The sequence below is a fragment of the Haemorhous mexicanus genome, chromosome 4 (genome assembly GCF_027477595.1).
Source record: "Haemorhous mexicanus isolate bHaeMex1 chromosome 4, bHaeMex1.pri, whole genome shotgun sequence".
NCBI classification, from domain to species: Eukaryota; Metazoa; Chordata; class Aves; order Passeriformes; family Fringillidae; genus Haemorhous; species Haemorhous mexicanus.
Genome location: NC_082344.1, coordinates 38,443,941 through 38,466,032, shown reverse-complemented (window position 1 = coordinate 38,466,032; position 22,092 = coordinate 38,443,941).

Genomic DNA, 22,092 nt, shown 5'->3' with positions numbered 1-22,092 from the left:
ATCTCAACCATAGATTACATCTAGAAGGATTTTTAAAAGTGGATTTTAAAAGATTAATTTAAAATAATCCCTACAGTTTGATGGGATTTAAAATTGTATTAATTTATTTCAAAAATGTATTTGAAGTCCTTTGAAAAAGTAATTTTCTTTATTTTTCTGTTACATAAAAACTTACCTTCCAATTTGTATTGGCCAAATGTTAATTGATAGTTGTTTAATTTTCACTATAGCTAATATTGATTCATAATGCTATGCCATTAACTTCAGTCCTATATCTAAACATAAATAAATTATGAGAAAAACATGAAAATATCAGATTTTACCTAAGCCTTAGTGTTTTCTGTCCAATGAAATCAGAATCCCACCCTCTAAATACTGCTTTTATATCACTTTTTATAGAGACAGAACTCAAGATGAAGTACTTTTAAACAAGTAATAAAATACTGGGCGAAAACACAGTTCTTGGTATTTGCTGTTTTGGTATTTCTTTCGTTACTCAAGGAAAGGTAGTAAAAATGTAAATGTTTTTATGGTGTCGTTTGATGATTACCCGTCTTATGAGGTTAGAAATGTTCATAAAACACATTTAAAAGATGCTGGAAGTTGGAATAAAGTGTAGGAAAGAATGTTCTGTGGGTCCTCCAAAGCCAGATTTCTTGAAATATTTCTTCCAAATGTGTTAAATGAGCCTTCCTTTCGTTCATGAATGTGTTCTTTCTGATTCCTACTAGAACTATAAATTTCATTCTTTCCCTTTGATTTTATAATGAAGTGAGAGCTATGGATCATTGAATAGACATGCAGCATGTAAGTAGGTGGAATTTAGGTCTGGGATAGCTAACAGTGTGGGGAGAGGTGACTCGTGGATGGCACAAAGTTATTTACCTTACAGTAATTCAGTGTTCTCTGTATGGTAAAGAGGTCACCTCAGTTCCAAGAATTTTCCTTCCTTCCCTCCTTCCTTAAGTCTTCTTTTTCTTTCTGGAAAAATGAAAATACTTTTCTGTGAAGGGTCAGAAATATAATTGGGAAGAAAGCTATTAGATAGGAAATTACATCTAATTTTTTTCTGGATGAACCCATCCATGGTGAGAAGAATAAGAAAACAACCCTTTGTACAGACTTTTTGTTCAGAAAATAAAGAAGCATGGATAATTCTTCATGAAAACAAGCTTGGGTGATCCAGACAATCAGACTTGGCAGAATAATGAGATATCATGTTTTCGACCCTTTACATTTTTTCCAGCTGAGAAGAGTAACAATACCATACAGAGGTAATTTCATAATCAGTTCAGGAAAGGTGATGGAATCCTAACCTTCCAGGCTATTATTTTTTATTGAAGAGCAATAGAATTGCTCTGTCTTGATGTTTACAGTAACTTAAAGGCCAACTAGATTGTTCAGTAATTTAGATTTCACTCACATAGGCAGAAAACAGTCTATCTAATTTGAAGTTATTTCAAATATGCTCTCTAATCTCATGTATTGGGGTAGGAATATATCATTTTCTAATGACACCTTTATAAGCAGATGCCTCCATGCCATTAATGCTGCTGTTCACAGCAGTTATACTCCTTTAAGACCCATTGTTTTAGTGAGATATTTCAATTTTTATGTAAACATCTTAATAAAATGGGAATAGTTCATAGTTCCTAAGGGTCTTTCCCTGTTATAAAACTACACCAGAAACACAACAGAAACCCCAAAATTATATTCTGCAGAGCAACCCCTCCTTCCCTACCCATCATGCAACCACTTCCTTAGTTTCCACTCATGCAAAGAGGATCATGGAAGGAGAAAACTACACCTGCTGTGCTCAGAGCCCATCCATACCCTATTGATTTTTTGTGATGATGGGAGCCCTCTGTCTGGGCACCAGATTGCACTTCCTGAGCTGCAGGGAAGAGTGAGGAGGTGCAGCACTCCTGGCTCTGGGCAATGGGTGAGTATTTTGCAGTACAAGACTTGCATGGTTGGCAAATTTAATATGGTTTTCAGCTATCATACTTGAACTTTTAACACTTGGTACTATTTATCATGAACTCTGTCATTATTAGCATCTTGCTGCCTGCCACCTGCTGAAGATCCTGAGTCACTGCTGATGTTTCTTTGGTTCTCTGTGCTTTCATAAGGCTTCCTTTCATTTTTTTTCACCTTTCTCAATTTGCTTTAGAATATTTAATTGCTAATTTTAATATTTTTCTTCTTCTCAATTCATGATGAATGCTTATTGTATTTCTAGCAGCTTTGTACTGAATGAGAAGAGCTTGGGCTCCACTTATCCCTTCGTGGTGGGGGAATTATGATTGATTAGATGAGGCCTCCAAAATCCCAAAATAAGTAGCTTGTATTGAGATTCACATACATTTTTCTATTAACATTTTCCCCTGATGTTGCTTCCAATGTTTCCTAGTCTTGAGGAAGCAAATTTTTTTTACATAACTGTGTGAAAATGTTGTCTGTTTCTCTGGACTACAATCAACTCTGGATTGCTGGTGTCCTCGTAAACATTTACCCTTGGATTAGAAGGGGAGTGATATAGAAATATCTCATGCTGTTGGATATTATCTCATAGGAGCTCTAACAATGTTTTGCTTTGGCTTCTGTGAGATGCCTACTAATGTCTCATAAGTCTCCCCACATTTGAAACTTTCCACAGGATTTGTGCACCTTGGAGGTAAGGGTTTCTCTCCAGTGGGAAGCTGTTAACTCACAGAGACCCATCCATGCCAGTTTTTCTCCTGCTGGTTACTGGTTAGCCTTCTGATCAGGTCTGTTTGAGACTGCCATGAAGCAGTTGTGATTTCTTAGAACCTTCAGATAACTGATGTCCTTCTCTCCCCTCCCTTTCCCCTGAACCACGTGGGTGTCCCCCCCTTTTGCCCACTCTCCACCTAGTGATTTTAGCCATCACACTACTAGGCCTATGGACCTGTGGGGCATCATGGTACCAAGGGGAATTTTTGGCACTGCTCAAGGTAGTGACTCATCACAAAGTCATATAATCAGCTTGCTTTCTGAAATTACTTCATTCTTTGAAGGGGTTGAAGTTAATTCTTCTCTGTTGTGCTAGACTACAGGGCACCCTTCCATGCTCTATGTACAACAAATGTCTACTAGAGGCATTATTATTTTAGTCAGTTAACTTAATTGCATTTATGGACTAAATCTTCTGTTTGTTGCTCCCATTTATTCAGAGGGGAGCTCATCAGAGTGGGAAGGAGTAGGTAAGTACATTTTGGTAAGTTTAATAGGTAAGTACATTTTGGGCTTACACCCTCCCTTCAGAAACAACATTTAACTCAGGCACTTGCATCATGTAATGTAATGTAGTCTTTGTGTCACACCTTGTGGCCTCTGGTGCACCATATTTAGAGATTTTCAGAATAAGTGCCCATATTTGAACTTTATAGAAGTCCTCTAGGAGCACAGGTAATTTGAAGCCCAGAGCTAGTAGTTTACTAGCAGTGCTATTTTCATTTCAATTAAAACAATTTGAGCAAAATAAAATTGAAGTAACTAAATAAAGAAGTAGCTACCCAAAGGACATGCATGCAGTAAAAAAATTGATTGATTATGAGAGACTGAATATTTTCCATTTGGGTGATATGCCACAGTTTTTCTGCAAAATTAGTATTTTTCTATGTGCGCTCCTGACACCTACGTGGCTTCAAGTTTCAGCATGGGTCAGCAGAGGTTATAGGGATACCCATAGTAAAAAATGTAAACATTAGTAAAATATATTACAGCCAACATGTAAGAATGTGTTTTCCAATTGTTTAGTGGTTTTAGGAGACTTTTTACAACTTTCTTTCAATTCTTGTATTATAAGCAATTTAGTTATCTATTTTCTTATAATAACACTAACTGATTTTCAAACCTTTTTATTTGAATTTAAATAATACTATGAGTGCTTAATGACAGCAGAGCTTCATTGATCAGTGCTAATACTTTATGATGCTGCACACTGAATTTCTTGAGTCTTTTGTCTCAGATTAAATACAATCTTTACACAAGAAAGCTTTTTCACAAGAAAACTAAATGTTCTTAAAGCAATGTTTAATTCTTTCCTGACATATGAAATGAGAAATTATAAGTATGAGAGATACATTATATCATGATGAGGGTAGTTTCTTGAGAAATTTTGCAAAAGCAGGTAATTTCAGGTTTATTTATGGATGTATATACAAATCATATTGCAATATAAATCAGAGTTATTGTCAAAAAAATTTACCTTGAAACTTCTTTTCACTTACAGACTGCAATTCTGAATGCACAGATATTATGAGAAAATACAAAAAAGGGTCTGTTCGTGGGGGGGTAAGTGCTTTGATACACACCATTCCATGAAGGGCTATTCATTATCATCAGTAATTAAAGGATTTCTTTCATTAGTGGGTGTAAAAAAAAAAAAAAATTATTTATATATATATATATATATAGACAGTTATATGAATCACGTCAAAAAGCAATTCTTCCCTAATACTAAAAATCAAAGGTCCAGAGCCCTCTTTACAGTTAGTTTTAATAATGTCCTAATTTCAAAAGAAACAATTGAAGTCTGTAACTTTCTTATTGAACTTAATTTGAGAGTCTCAAACTGCAGCAAATCATAAACCAATCTTCATTTGCTCTGAATTATTCAAAAGGAAATGAGACCTAGTAGAGTGCTCCTGTCTTCTGAATCTGACATAGAGGCAATGAAAAAGCACTGTTTAGTTCAAGCTGGTATTGAAACTGATTTACACGATCAAATAATGTGTGCATCACATTTCTTGTTGCATAGATAATGCTGTATATCATGAACTCAGTTTATATCTGCATGGATTAAGTCCAACAAAAGAGGCATTTCTGTAAAGCTGTCAGGAAAACAAACCTGTTACCACATAAAAATACATGCAGCACATTGAACACTTTAGTTTAATGAATTTATTTTGCTGTGCTTATCCCAGGCTGTGAGGCAGAGGACAGTGATTTATAACTTGCAGAGCCATAGGCCAGGTAGGATGATGAAGGACCATTTCTTCTCATTATGCCAGCAGAGCTTCTTTTCATCTCTTCTCTTATTCTCTGTTCATTGTTTGCCCTTGGCATCATCAGTCACTAGGCAGTGCAGTTTACAAACATTGTTTTGGCTGGCAGAAAATAAATCGGTCAGCCAATGATGTGAAATCTATCAAATTCCTACAAAGGTGCATCTTGAAACCCCTATTCAAGCTGATCCATAGTTTAGATAACATTTTACTTTTAAGAAATAGAGTCTTCCTTCCTTACTCATTACTCAGAGCAAGATGCATTTCCTTTAATCTTTCAGCAGTCAAAGGCTGACCAACTTCCAAGAGCCGTAGAGACTAAATCATTTATCTCTGAACCTTTTTTTGCTTTTGTTACAATACCCACATGGACAACTTTATGGAGGCAAAGTTGAGCAGTGTTTGTCATTGTGGGCAACCAAATGTGAATAAAAGCCAACATGGGGAAAGTAGCTGAACTTCATTGTTGAAAGGAAAACATACAAACCAGAAAGGTGACAGGAACAGGTCTAAACCCAGAAACAAACGATGTGTCGTGTTTATCCACTGGAAGTCATTTAAACTATAAAGCCCTGTTTATTTGAGTGGTTTGATATAATGCACAAGTAAATCAGTTGTCTGCAAATGACTGCAGCTGCTGAATGGGAAATTAGGTGCTTGTATATTTTATCTAAAAATATAAATAGATCTGGATTGCAAATCTGAACAAAAGTAGACACACTGGTATGACTTTCCTTAAATAATTGAGCTATTTGGTGGAGCTGTTGTGACCATAACATGTCTTGATATACACCAGAATGGAGACATGAGGAAGATTTGCAGAATATGAAGGCTGGAAGGCATAGTGCCATGCATATATGAATTTTGGACTCTTGGGACAAAGTCTTGAAAAACATCCCCTAACTGTCATTATTGCCATCCAGGGGATCACAGACTGAGACTAACAGAAAAGTAATCTACTCTGCTAGTCCACTACATCTCTATTTTGATGTGAGTTTTAATGATTTGAATTATGATGGGGCTTTTTTTATAGTAGCCATTGTAAGTTGATGAATCTGAAGTTACTGCTAGGTCTGAGTTTGAAGGTAAGTATGAAAGGAAAACATTTTTTTCAGTGTTCTGACCTTTTCTATGCTCCTGTTAACTGGATTTACTGTTTATAGCCCACACAGTGGTGATAGCAATGATTAAAGTCTTCCACAATGAACCTAAGGTCCTGAATGGGTATATTTCATGGGTATATTTCAAGAGTTTTGCCCTGCACAAATTTCTCATAAGAGTCAGTAATTATTTGCCATCAATCACTGGAAATTGGAATGTGCAAATAAGCCAGAAGTAATAATTGAAATGTTCTAATATTTCTTAGGTTTGTTGTAGTAGCTTGCATGTGTGTGTCCCATGCTCCTTTTCTTTACCAGCAACGCCAGGATTGTGAGGTACCCCAAGAACCAGGGCTATAGACATCCTGTGCTCTGCTCATATGTATCACACTCTTCAGTCTCCACCTGTGGGACATGCCTTGCACTGCTGTTCAGCACTGAAGGTTTTCAACTGATCTAAACTATTTCAATCTGCAGAAGGCTGAGCTGTGGGATGCTGCAGGCTCAGCACAGAAGACTGCAGAGCTGTCAGTGCCAGAACCCTGGAAACACAGTTCAGGAGGGAGGTGTCTTTCACCCTTATGTGAGTCCTGTGGTTTCTACCTGTCTGAAGTCGGTCAAAACCAAAATAAACTCCCTGATCCCAAATCTGTCATTTATTTTTATTGCAAATATTGTGATCAAGTTACAGTAGCCAGGTGTCTAAGAACATGCAAGTCCCTCAAGGACCAGTAAAGAGTTTACCTGTGCCACCAGTCTGGGCTGTTGAGACTTTTCAGACCTGCTGTTGATTCAGAAGGGATGGCATACAGCCACCCCCACCCCACCTGCATCAGTTTATTTGCTAATCTGAAATGCATCAGCAATCAATAATTTTGGTTTGATCTTTTTGGTGCAGCAAATATTTGTAGAATGAGACTTGACAGAAAGTCTGCCCCTCAGAATGACAAAATTCAGGATGAAAAATACATTTGATGTAAAAAACTTGGAGGCTCTTTAGCCCTTTTAAGGTAGCAAAGTAGGGAAGTGTGCTTTACTCTTGGAAAGTTTGATTAAGTGCCATATCTCTCTTGTTCCTTTATTTTAAGTCACTGGACTGTCACAGCTGTCACAGATCTGGCTGCCCAACTGTCTAAAGTATTTGTTTTAACAAATGACTTTGTGATTTGGCAGCCTCCTCAGGCAGTGAAGTTGTTAGATTTTTAAATTACTGTTTGGATACTTACAAGATTGGGTGCTGATGTCCATTCAATTTGCTTTTTATCCTTCTGTGAGCACAGTAATTTTTACTGGGTTGATTTTATATTTTTTGAGGAATTTAGACAGTTACTTTTCTGGTCCTCTCCAAGATCAGCAGCTCTGCAGATGACTTTCTGGAAATGTTTGAAATCAGTGAATATTTATTGAAACTTCCAAAGTGCTTAAAACAATTCCATGTACAATTAAGTTTGTATGACTCCTTCTTTATTTTAGAATGTGTATTTATTTAAAAAAGCCTTTTTATTTTAAAAAGCTTTTTTTCCCCCTCTTGAGTACACGTCTCTCTTAAGTCGTTGTTTTCATCTTATAGGTTTGCAAATGATACAGGGAATTACCTCTATGAACTTCTAATATGTATAGCAGAAACATACAGATGCTGCTCTTAAAATGGTGAAGAATTTATTTTTCTTAGGTTAAGGAGCAACATTTTTCACAAACAGCTCTAAGGAAATAACTGGTTGTTACAGGGCTTTACCTGTTTCCTTTATTGACAGTAGGCAGAGGTGGTAGTCCTGAAGAAGACAGCAGATGAGTTCAGCTGTCAGATAGATGTCCCTGAACAGGCTTCTGACTTTTTCACAGGAAACCTTGCTCTGGTCAGCATTCATTGACTCTTGGTGGAGCAGCTGTGTGTTGATGGATTCCTTTGAATTGAAGGTAGAGTCAGAGCCAACACCTTCCTTCCTTTTGAAAGAGAATTTTTGGTAGGATTTCTTTATCAAATTGAGGAGCTTCTGTTCTAAGGTAATTAGAGCAGAATTAGTGTGCTAATTCTTAAAAGTAGTTCATCTTTTAAAAGATGAACTTAAAGATAATTCATCTTTCATTGGTACACATATGGAAGTCTTGACACAGCTATAACTTTATTCATATTTAATTCTTGTAAAGAAAGAGCATTTTTCTCTTTATATGAGTGAAGCTTGGGAAGGAAAGAAGGATTAGCTTCAGGATCTGAGTTACTAGATGCTAATTTTTAGAATTAAGAAATCCTTTACAAATCAATAGCTGCAGTCTCACCTCTCCAAGGGTTTTATTCTGCTTAATATATGAGATATTTAGATTGTAACTTCCATGAGGTTGAGTTGCCTCATTTCAGCCATATCCTTCCCAATGAAATGTAAAATGCCTCCCTTTATTTAAACATGGAAGTGCAATTTGGCAGCAGTGTACATGCTGCAATTGGTTGTAGAGGTTGCAGAGTCATGCAGGACTCATATCTGTTATTTTTTAGGGGACCACTCTAGTATGCTGTGGACACTGAAACAGCTGAAACTTCTTTGTATTCTCTATATGGCAGTATTTATTGCCTTACTGTTCAGCATCTGTTTTTCATGCAACATATCCCTGTGTCTGCAAGGAAAAATGTATATTAAAACTTCAGATATAACTTTCTGGCTAAAGTTACATAAAGTCTTGGATTTAGAGTTTCCCAAGTACATCTATACATAACCAGCATCAACCTATGAAACCTTTTATATCTATTGTATATTTTTATTTTACTAAGCATTATAAACATCAACATGATTAAAACCTTTTAATCAATTTCTGAACACCACTAGAATCACTGTTGGAATTAAGGACTCTTTGCATGTGTTGAACCTTTCAACATGACACTAGAAACAGTAGTTTCAAATTCTTACAGGCTTTTAAAAATTTCTCCATTTTTTATTCCTTCCTCATATGAAAGAGATACCTTGTGAAGATTCATGCTTTCCAGGAAATTAGTATTCTTCACATCTTCCTATCACTGTCTAAAAACCATGCAGCTCTTCATCTTAGAAAGCCACTGTAGACTATTTAATTTAGCTGATTATTAAAAAAGCACAGCATGTTAGGTTCATCATTGTGCTTTTATAATGACTTCTTCTCCTCATGGTCTGTTATATTTCTGCCTATTTTAAGCTGTCCTGAAATGCCTTCTGTATTTTTCTCTTTCCCCCTTTTTCCCCCTTTAGTCTATGTGCCTTTATTCTACTTCCACTCTTCTATCTCCAGTCTGGTCCCATGCCATGTTTGTAGGTCAGGACTAAGGACAGCAATATATCTGACTTCATAACCATAATGAGTTTTTAAAGGAACAGGTGAAAAACAAAACAGATTTAAGAAGATCTTGGGAAGAGGAGATGAAAATTCTTTAGTGTTAGCCTGGCCTGCCCATCAGCAAAAACTTGTTCTGCTCTTGCCTGACTTGTCCCTATCCTGTTTGAGAGATAGAATTGTAAAACTAGTGGAGTTTCAATTTTTTTAAACCAACATAGCACAATAAATTGGAAGACTGCAAATGAAAACCTCCTGTAAGGCTCCTTTACAAAAAGCATGGTCCTTCAGAATATATATATTAAAAAAAAAAAAAAAGGTGTTTTATCCCTTTCTCATAATAACCTTTTCTAATTACATTTCAGTCATATTTTCTTCCTGTGGTTTTAACAATGATGTATTTTTATGGACCTATGTATTTGTATGTGAGAAGATAAATATTTCAATATAAAAATATCAATGGAGTCTTCTTTGAATCTGTTTTAATCTCTTTCCTTAAAGGTTTGAACATTCAGCAAGGATTTTTTTTTGTTTTGTTATATTTTTTTTCCAAAGTCAATATGAAACATCTTGTAAATATGCATTTTATGGTGTAAATTTAATGCTAGATGTTATTATTTACCTGCTATACTACGTTGTGAAAAGAGATAGCTTAAATTAATAAATTAATAATTTATTTAATTAATCAAGAAATTATTAATTAATTCCTCTCATAAATAATATTGTAAAGATAATAAAATAAAAAATTGCAATAAAATCAGTTTAAAATATAACTGATACACCTCAGGGAGTATCTTTGAATAATCTTTCCTAAGCAAGGAAATGAATATGGTAATGTCATAACTCCAGTAATATTTGCCTGGGTGCTTGACCATTTCTTTGCTAAAGAAATTGTTGTATCCCTGTGGCAGCCAGAGTCACAGAGATGGAGAACATCCCTACCAGACCTTTACAGACTGCTAACACAAGGTAGGCTTTTCCTGTGGAAAAACTGACAATTGCTCTGGAGTGAATTTTGTATACCCTTCACTTTTAAATTGAACTGTCAGCAGGCACTATACTTAACAAGCCTACTTTATATGCTATTCATTAGATGTCTGCTAATAAATGACTGACAAGGTAAATCTGAAAGATTTCATCAGTGATCTGTCAAAATGCAGCATGATTAACTCTCAAAACTTAGAAGTTACTGTCATGAGGGTTGTCAGTTTGAGTTCATTTGTTTGCTTCACTTGGTTTGGCTGGCTAAACCTATCTTTGTTTAAAATCATGCCTCTGGGACTATCTGCCTGGTTCATTTTGTCTTCAGAATGGCTTTCTAGCCAGTGCTGGAATAATGTACTTCTCACTGAAATGGTATTGCAGCAGATACACCTGACTTTTGGGAATTCCACAAGTTTCCACTTTATTATGGTACCCTCCCCTAGTCTGCACAAGTGTATGATTTATTCTTTAGTGTGTACCACTCACTCTGATCCATTTCAGAAGCCAGAGAAGGTTTGGATATGACAGCAGACTGGCTTCTGCTTTCAAAGCTTATTGGAATCTTAAGATTTTATGCTGGTTCAAGTAACTTTGAATCAAACCTTTGCCCATGGTGTTTTGTGAAGGTGGTTTTTAGACTCTAAGATGTTCTGCTGTATGGTGATAGTTCTTGTGCACTACAGAGGGATCTAAAACTCATGCTGTGACATTCCTTTAACCTTTTCCAAGGTGTCTCTAAATGAACTGCTCTGGAAAGAGACAGGTGCAGAGACCAAGCAGGGGCCAGAGAGCAAACCAACAGCTGGGAAATAGAGTAGGTGTTGGTTCTTGCAGGCAAGATCAGTCCTGAATCTTCCTTTGCTATGGGTGTATCTCTCACAGACACATACAGCCATATCCACTATAACATCAGTGCATCAATGCACTGCATCACCAAAGTCTCCTGTAGAAGAAATTCTGCACATAACCCACTCTGAGATGGAACAAGGAGGCCAAAATAGAATTAAACATTGATGCATCTCCCATTCTATCTTTGGCTGACAAAAATACCTCAGTAGGAGATTAAGTCCAAAGTATTAAGTGCTCTGCAGGAGCCCTTGAAATCCCTTTAAACCAGTTAAGACATAATAATCTTGTTTCTTTGTTGGACTTATTAGATTCTGTTCCACAGTGTGTACTGATTCTTCTAGTAGAGATTCTGCATGGGGAACAAAAAAGAGAAGGTCCTACATTAACTGTAGAAAGGATGTGTTTCATTTAATCCAGAAATGATTTGGCTTAGGTGAAGGTCTTAGACAAATTGTTCACATGGAAACTTACTAAGAAATTCAATATTACTCCTTCCTTTTCTAGACAGCCTGTAGCATTAAGAAGTAGCCAACTTACAGGTCAAAAAATGTAGCCTTGTCTTGCTCAGGTTTTTGGTGAAGGTGCTATATTTAATAAATTAAATTGTCATGTTATGCCAGACATATGCAAAAGTTTAATTTCTTTTTTCAAGTAATATAGATCTATATTTGCTTTTTATTTTTAGTTTTCCAAGTAAAATAGTTAGGAAGAGAGATTTTTAGTTTTTGCATCTTTTCCCAAATGTCCTGGGCCTGCCTTTTCATCTGTGTTTTTTTTTTAATTTATAATTTGGTTTTCACACTTAAAATAAGATACTGCTACAATCTTGTAAACAGGGGATAAAATACTAAATTTTTGAGTGGTTCATCAACTTTCCAAGATATGAAAATATTTCATCATCTTTTCAAACACTCATTAATTCAGCAGGATTACTTCTACTGAAATAAGGTATGCACATAGCTCTTTTCAGGGATTAGATTGACAACTCACACCTTTAGAATCCAAGCCTTTTTAAAGATGGGTACTATGTTTCCCTTTTTCCAGTCCTTTGGGTCTTCCCCTGACTGCCATGACTTTTCAAACATCATGGAGAGAGGTTTGTCACATCAGCCATTTCCCTCAGGATTCTGGGCTACATCTCATAGCTCTGTGTACAGACATTTATGTGCATTCAGGTTCCTCAGGTTGTCATGAACCTGATCTTTACCTACAGTGGGAAGCACTTTGCTCCCACAGTCTCCATCCTGCTGTTCATCCTCTCAAGTGGTGTGGGAAGAGAGGTTGCCATTGAAGACTGAGGCAAAGACTGTTGATTGCCTCAGCCTTCTCCTAATCCACTGTTACTGGTTTGTTCCTGTTGTTTTTCAGGGGGCTGCACCTTCTTTCACCTTCCTTTTATGGTTAACATACCTATAAAAGCTCTTCTTGTTATTCTTTGAATCCATTGCCAGGTTCAGTTCCAGTTTCTCCTTGGTCTTCCTCACTCCTACACAACCAAACTTCACTCTATACTCTTCCAGTGTATATTACCTTGCATCCACTGCCTGTGCATTTGCTTCTTTCCTTTTGCTTTGACCAGCAGTTCCCTTCTCAGCCATGCTGGCCTCTCACCTGAATTTTTGCTCGTGGGAATTTCCAGCTCTCACACTCTGTGGAAGACTTCCTTGGAGGTCTGCTGTTTCTACTCCCTTGTCCCTGAGGGAAGTCTCCCAGTGCATCCTATTGACTATATCCTGGAAAAGCTGGAAGTTTGCTTTCTTAAAGTACAAGGGTCTAACTTCACACCCTTCTGAGCCTTATCCCTCAGGACTGCAAACTCCACCAATGCCCCACCACCACAGCCAGGCTGCCTCCAGGCTTGGTGTCCCCGGTTACCTGCCTTATGTTGGTCAGATCCAGTACTGAATTCTCTCTGACAGAGCTGTCTGTTGCCTGGCTCAAGGAGTTATCCTCCATGCATTCCAGGACTGCCCTGAATTGCCTACAGCTCCCTCTGCTACTTTCTCTGCAGATGTTGGGGTGGTTGAAGTTCCCCAGCAGGACATGAGTAACTGATTACCTTGTTTGAGACTTGGCCTTACTTTGTGTTTCTTTTCTCAGTAATGCTGCCTGATAAGTCCTTCTAAATATAGTTGAAGAAGCTAAAAGACCACATATCATCAGTGAACACAGAAACATAAAATCAGATTTGCTTCCTCTAAGCAAATCTGGACTTTAAATCAGGCAGACCCCCAGCTGCTTTATGTTTCTATCTTAAGAAATAGGAATGTGATACATGCTGAGAAACTCTGACTGCAGGAAGCTGTTAAAATAATGAGCAATTTATTTGGAGGGATAATAAGGGTTTAGGTCTGACTGTCTGCAATGAGGAAAACCTAAAATATTACAATTAAAGTATATGAAATCATGTTGGTGTGAAATCAGAGTGGATGTGGTCAGAAATAGAGGGTTCTGAATATGATTCCTGTTCACCTGTATTGATGAAATCAAAATTTTCAGGTAATAAAAAGGTTTTATAGGTTTTTATTAGTATTTCTTCTGTTTGTGTTCACTTTATTGCATATATCTGAGACCTGTTCTTTTCACCCCTGTTCACCTTGAAATAGACATCATATTCAAGTGACCGCATTAAAGCCTGTGAGATCCACTGAGGTGGATAATGTCTGAAGGGCTCAACCTTCAACTAATATGAGTTGGTTTTGAAAAGGCCTATATTAGATTAAAATATAGCTTTTTTGATTTTAAAAAAGTTGCTTTTTTCCCTAGGTACAGTAAATTTATACAAAAATTGAAATATAAATGCTTCTACTTTACAATGCATTTGAATCCTTTTATAGATGTCTTGTATATCAAAATCCCTACAGAGTATATTTTTATATCTTTGTCTGTTGGGGTTATGAGAAAATTCTAGGCAGTAATTTTGTCATCCTATTATTCTCTGGATAACAGCAAATGAAAATGCTGGATAAAAGTATTCTACTTTTATCTAGCTAAAAGTCAGAATAATCTATAATATAAAATCTAAACCATTCTTTTTAGGTTTCATGAGGTCACAATGGTGGTAACATCTACTTCACTCTGTAATGTACTGTCAAGTCACCTCAGATACATTGGGAAAGGATTTGGCATGGTGTCACCTGAGATCATTATGGTCAGGACTTACTCTTTCTGGCTTAGGGGAAAAAGAAAAAAAAAGGCAGTTGTAGGAAGACATTGGGGAGAAAAACCTCAGGTTTTGGTATTTCTTGTTTGGAAACATAAGACCATTTCAAATCATGGTATGGTTAAATTAGGCCAGTGTGTACCACAGTTGTGTAAGGTCCACTCTTCATAAAGAGCTGTTACGTGTTTTAGAGAAAAACCTTGATTAAACCAGAATAGATTTGTTCTAATCACTGGAATATGCTGCCCAGACAGAAGACACCATATGTCTCTTTTTCAACATTCTTGTAAGGAATTAAAATTGGAATTTTATTCTTATATCTCATGAGACATTATTTGTTCTTTCAGATAGTTCTAAATTGAATATTCCAGTATAAGACTGTTACATTATTTGTTCTTTCAGATAATTCTAAATTGAATATTCCTGTGTAAGACTGTTATGATGGTTTTGTTTCTCATTTTCCCACCCTTCCCAAATCATCTTTAACCTCACAACTGTTGGATGGGATTGGAATCAAAATTGCTTCAAAAAAATCCCCATGCGGTTATTCTTCTGTATTCTAGCCTGACACAGAAAGCAGCCAAAATCTCACATATCTGCATTTACATGATTATCAGGCATATTTCATATAATAATTTTGCTGGAATATTTTTGAACATGTATTGTTAAGAGCATGTAGACCCACAGGAGTAATCTTGTGAGTCAACATAACTAATGTAATATAAATATAGTATAAAGTTATTGTAATTCTTAATATACACAGAATGACCAGATACAACCCCAAATCTCCAGTTTTGAAGGGCCTTTATGTTCTTTCCTTACAAAGAACCATTTACTTTCTATGATCATCCTGAGGATATCAGCTCTTGCTCCTTACTCCTTTCTGTTATGTGCTGGTGTTAACAATCCTAAAATTCACATATGACCCCTGTTCCTGAGGTTATCATGTTATATATACATCTCATTTAAATTTATATATCTCAGTGGCAATTTAAAATTTTGGCATTGGTTGCAGCTAATAAAATCTGTACCTTTTTTATTCTCCTTGGTACTCTGTGCAAGTCACCTTAAGTAAAGCCCTACACATTGGGTAATACAAATTCTAAAACAAAGCCTGATTTTGTCTAGGCAGCTCATTTCAAGCAAATTGTAAATGAAATAACTTGGCACAAGCAGCTCCTTCTGCTGTTGTGGCTCATTCTTACCAAATCAAACTAAACTTGAAAGTCATCTGTTCACAAGATGACAAAGAGCTAGAAGTTTCTCAGGTTATTTTGGCTATTTTTTAATTTATTTTTTCCTTTTTTTTACTTATCTATTTATACAACTACCAAAAAAATAACTTTTAGAATACCAGCTAATCCCAAAGTCTTGAGGAGAAAGTGACAAAAAGTAATTCTTTTGCTGCACGGGTGGTTGGTGGCAAACACAGCAGGAACAAGAGCAAAGCAATAATTTGTTCAGTTCAAGAGATCTGCAAGTCTGCTGATAGTGTCACCACAAATATTTACAGCTGAAGGGGTAGAAGCAGAGGTTTTCACATTAGTTTTATTTCCAACCTAGTAAAACTTAATCTCCAAGATCTGTGTCATTGCAGCCGTAATTCATAAATATTTTTAATTTTTAAACATGCTTCCAAATTAATTTTTAATAAGATTGTACTACTTTGTGAGTGAAAAATGCTATATGCAGCAAAATTAAAGGTAGTCTGAGGGCCAGACTAATAGATGAATGAAAGATGATTATTGTGCATGGATTTGTTTCTTTACATAACTCAGTTATCAATAGAGTTTAAATTACATAGGTGCTTCTTATATCAGCTAGTATTTGACATTCATCCTCTGTGTCTGCAATGTTGTGCAGCACAACCATTACCAAAATATCAACTTATTAAAAAATTAATGAAATGTGCATTTTTAATCTTTGGATTTCAGGGACTGCGTTTAATCATTACTGAGTCATGAAATACATTGATCCTTGGTGTGGCAGTTATATGTGTGGAATAAATAACATATCAGGACCAAATCCATGCTCCACAAAGGAGTGACTGAGATCTGTGGCAACCACTGTTAATGGCTGCTGGATGCAACTCTGGGCTTCCACGCTGTTAAAAGCCTGATTTTTCCAGCTTACATTTTCAGAAACATAAAAAAACCCCACCCCAAGATAAACAGGAATATTAGAATCCTTCAGCATATAATCTCAAGGAAAAACATGGTTGAAAGCCCAGTCATTGTCAAGGCTAGTATTATGGTGCACTGTGCTAATTATTTTGTAATTTTCCAGGAGACATCAGTGCTGTTTAGGAGCCTGTATTTAACATATAGCTGTGGTTTTGTATTTATGCATTGATATATGTGCAATAAATTGTACCATACTACTATTTGAGTATATGTACAGGGCATGAAATTCATATCATCAAACTAGATATGTAAAACTAAGTGTTTTTCCCTCCAGACACATGAAAAATTGCTTCTAGACAAAATTAATGGATCCTTAGCCATGTAGCTACTGAAAAAAAAAGGGGGGGCAGAAGTTTTTATTTGTTCCCCCCCTACCCTCAGAGTTGGCTACTAGCCAACTCCAGATCTTTTGCTTTTCATCCACTCTCTCAGTCTGAATCTACAAGGCACCTCTATGGGTTCTGTAAAGGCAAAGGAAGGTGAAGTTCTGCACATAAACCATTATGACTTTCTTAAAACTCTGATTTCATTACTGAATTCATTCTTGAAGCATCTCTGGACAGAGAGATGCAAATTGAAACTGGGGAGAATTTAACTGCTTGCCTTTTTCTGTTAGTTATTTACTTATTTCATTAATTACTAAAATGTTACTTGTCCAAAAGATAAATTTAACATTCCTGTGTTAAAAGGAGACAGGAAACTGTCTTTTGCCAGTATTTACTGGCAGTATTATTACTGCCTAGAGTTGCTTTCCTTTTATCTGTAGAATGGTGGGAAATCCTGTCTTCATGGAAAGTTTTTCCTACACAGGTAAGACTTTTCTCACTACCCCTTCACCTTCATGACATGTCTGCAAACAGCCTGTCTGTCTTAACAGGACAGCTGTAATGGCTGCTAATGCCTTCCCTATCCATGGAATTGACCTGCAAGTCAACAGTTTGATGGATGAGCGCAGTCTGTATCCTTGACCAAAGGAAGATCAAGGCCTAGATCTGGGATGGATTTGCTGGTCTCCAAGGCAGAGTGTGTATGTCAACTTAATATGCCAAATTACATGCTCACACCAACAATGAACTCAGGTGTTCTAGAGAGGCAGAGCAATGTATGCATAAAAATTTTGTCAATATAGAAGGCGGTGAATCAGAAAGCAGACGATTCAATAATGAAGGGAAAATCAAGATAATTCCAGTCTTGTTTCTAACACCCCTTTGTAAGTTAAAACAGTGATATATCTGACCAAACACATATATATTTAGACACATCTGAGGGTGCTAGGTCTTAGGAAATCAAGGACACCACGACTGGCAGCAGTGGTTACTGTATGTTTTTGGGTGAAAAGTAACAATTTTAGATTCAAGCAGGAAAGATGGATTGGCTAAAAAAAGCTGTAGTTTCTGACAAAAATAAATTATAGATATGTATGAACACTGTGAAGTCAGAACATAAACATTTCATTTTTTACATTATTTTCATCTCATTCTAATTCATCCAATATTCCCAGAGAATGTTTATATCTGGGTTTTATGGAAAGGAGAGATATTACTGAATAAATGGAGCTTCTTTTTGGAAATTCACAGAGCACTGTAAATTCATGCACACAAACACACTCAAAAGCAAGAAAGTTATTTCTTATTATTTAGACAAGAAAGAATCCTCCTGGATATTATATTTTATAGGTCTTCATTCCTCTCAGTTTAAAAGAATAGAAAAGTATTAAAAATAAAACTTGACCACTGAGTTAGCAGTAGCATTTGATTTTACAAAGCTGCTTTCTAGGCAACCTGATTTTGTTTGTCTTTCTTTTCTATTATGACTTTTACTAAGGTTATAGGATTAGTGACTGGGGTGTATCTGGAGTATTTGTAGAACACTGTGACTTTAGCAAATTACTTTGTATTGTCTCACAGCAACTGATTTGAAAAAAGTAAATAATCAAAATTAGTTTGGCCTGGAACACTTAGTCCATGAGCTCCAAACTGGCTCCCAGACAAAGCCTACTGATGAATGGATGCATACTGAATTGCAGAGGGAAGCCAAGTAGTTATTTTGGGGCACTCTGTACTTATGCCAGGCCTGGATGTGATTCATTGTTTCTTCAGTTTTTTTATGACAGCAATAACCAAATGAGTATAATATATCTGCTTCTTTTTTGATGAAAATTCTCTGAGTCATAAAGGCATCCTCACAGCTGGGCTGGGTTTGGCAGTCTTAATGGAAGAGGGCAAGGAAAACCAAACTGCTTCATCAGAGGCAGATCCTTTTGAGATTAGGCTATGGATGAGGACTGTGGCTGGGCAGCAGCGGGGGCTGCAGTTTTATTGCTGTTGACACAGCTTGTCTCAGACGCATCAAACTGGCTTGTGGTACTTTTGTACCATGGATGTTTCTTTATAGCTGTTTCCCCTCTGTTTCATGAGGTTACTCTGAGAGGGAGAGGACTAAAACATGTGAGTTTAGCTATCTGCTTCCAAGTGTCTGCCCTCCCTTGGTGTGAGATGGAGAGCTAGGCAAGACAGCCAAGAGAATAGCTCAGTTCACCCTGAAGTAAATACTGGGGTTTTATTCACCAGTGATGTGCTGAGCAGCTCTTCATTGTAACTGGAGCTTAGACATTGCACACATGGGTCATCTGTGTTTACTCATCATCCTCTATGAAATGAACCCTCACCCCCTTTTCTTAGATGCTATTGTGAAGCAAACAAAAATGCTTGGCAGAAATATTTCAGTATGATAAATATGCACCATTCCTAGGCTGGGACATGGCTGTACTTCCCTGAAGTAGAGCTTGGAGAGCCATTTCACAGCTTATGTGACTAAAGGGCAGGCCTTAATATTGATAGTGTTGCAGACAGTATTTCAGAGCTTTGTGACTCCCTGCTCTGAAGCTGAGAGCCACTCAACTCTATCCTTAGCCCGGCTGTCAAAGAGGCTGAGATACCATGTTTCCAAATGCATCACTGAAATACTTGTGAGTTAGAAATAATTATAGAGTCATCTGTAATTCACTATTGGTAGTGGCTGGAGACACTCTATTCCCAAAAACAGGGCCAAAAAAGAACTAGAATTTGGACAAAGAATGCAAATCTGACCTATGGTCAGGATAATCCTACCACTAAAAATGACAAATGTGATTTACAGGATTAGACTGCTTTCTAAACTTTGCCAGCAAGAATGGCAACATCACATGCAGTAGAGCATTTTTGCATGAATGCCACTGATCAACCACCAAACTAAGCACTTTTAAGTATGCTTAGTTTTTCACAGTTCCCCCACACTCATAAGTGTGGGGGAACTAGGAAACAATCTTGCCACATATTGAACCAGGTGCAAAATAAGCACCTATTTTATCCCTCTCTATCTCCTCTTCCATTTACTACAAGTTAAGAAATCTTGAAAAATGTCTGTCAGAACTTTGAAGCTAATCAGTGCTGTTCCTGGCAATAAATTATAAACTTTGCCATTTAAGATTAGAAGCAATCTGATCAGAAAGTAGATTTCTCCACTGAATTCTGAAGAAACTAGCAGAAGATACCAAAAGTCATTAAGGTCTTGTCCAGTTATGCTTCCAGTTCCCAAATAGTAAGCATCAAGTTTGAACGAGACATTAAATCAACAATCAGAGTCCAGCCTCCGGCACTTTGTTGTATAAAACTGTGACCTACTTGCAAGATCCTGGACACAGTAAGAACTTGCTCAAAGTATTTCTGTACGTGCTTCTTTCAATACAGTGAATTACGAAGCATTTCTGACTTGCCTTTGTTATGGACTTGTGTTCTGTTATTTTTGTTCTATAGTTATATAGAATCTGAAGACAGACATTACAATCATCTACCCATTCAGTAAAAGCTGCATGAGATGTTTTCGTTGGAGGAATGGAACAGCTTTAAGGGAAACATTTCTAAAATGCTCAATAAACATCGTGCTTTTCAGGGAAACATCACTCCCATTTTTAAAAAGAGGAGATGGGAAGCAGTGAGCTTCACCTATGTCTAGGCAGAGGCTGGTGATGAGAGGTGTCCCTCAGGGACACTGTGTCTTTGGCCTAGTGCTCTTCAATGTCTCTACCAATGACACAGACGGTGGGATCAAGGGCACCCTCAACAAGTTTGCAGATGACACTAAACTGAGTGGTGCAGTTGGCACAACAGAAGGATGGAATGCCATCCAGAGGGACCTGGACAAATTTGAAAAGTGGGCCCACGAGGGACTCATGAAGTTTAACAAGTCCGAGTGCAAGGGGCTGCACCTGGGTTGAGGCAATCTGAGATGTGACAGGCAATAGAAGTCATCAACCACAGTCCTGCAGAGAAGGAGCTGGGCTCTCCTGGATGAAAAGCTGGACATGAGCCAACAGTGAGCACTCACAGCCCAGAAGGCCATCTGCATCCTGGGCTGCATCAAAAGAGGGGTGGCCACCAGGTCAAAGAAGGTGATTCTTTCTTCTACTCTGTCCTCTTGTGACACCACCTGGAGCACTGCATCCAGATTTGGGGTCCTCAACACAAGAAAGACATTGACCTCTTAAAAGAGGTTCAGAGGAGGGCTGCAAAGGTGATCAGATGTGGGAGTATCTCTCCTATGAAGACAGGCTGAATGAAAGAGATTTTGTCCTGGTCAGGGATAAGGGTGAGTTACATCAATCTCTACTTCAATTATTGTTTCATTTTCCTGGCTTTAATGCCATTGCCTTAATAGGATTGATTTGATATAGTGCAGTGTCTTATACTGTACTATACTAGTATTTTTTGGTTTTATACAGTTTAGTAAATAATTCTGATTAAGATATTTTCGTTTAGCCATGTATCATAAGAAATGATTTGTTTTTACATAAATATGCCTGGGTTTGCTATCATTATCATTAATCCTGCAGGACAAAGTTGTGCAAAGGTTCAATCAAACCTCTATATTTTCTCAGACTTAAACCACTGACAGTTTGAGGCTAAGATTGACTTTGTTTCCCCCAGGCTCCTTTCTAAGTCTACAAGGGAGTCCTTTCTGCACCTTGTGATTCAAAGGGAGGGCTTCCAGAATAAATTTTATCTGAAGCTCCCACTCTCTCCTGCAACAGAGTGTTGGGGTTGCTCATCCTGGAGAGGAGAAGGCTCCAAGGAGACTTCGTTGCAACTTTCCAGTACCCAAAGGGGGTTTGTCAAACGGAGGATGAGGGAGTTTTTACACAAGCAGTAATGACAGCACAACGGGCAATAGTTTTAAACTGAAAGAGGGCAGGTTTAGATTAGATTAAATGTTAGCAAGAAATTCTTAAAGTCCTGAGAGGCACTGGAACAGTTTGCCCAGGGAAGCTGGGGAGGACCAATTCCTTGAAGTGTTCAAGAACAGGTTGAATGAGGCCTTGAGCAGCCTGACCTAGTTAAAGGTGTCCCTGCCCACGGCAGGGAGGTTGGAACTAGATGATCTTGAAAGCCCTTTCCAGTACACCAATTCTTTGATTCTAAGATTCTGCCATTTTTTTTCTCTGATTT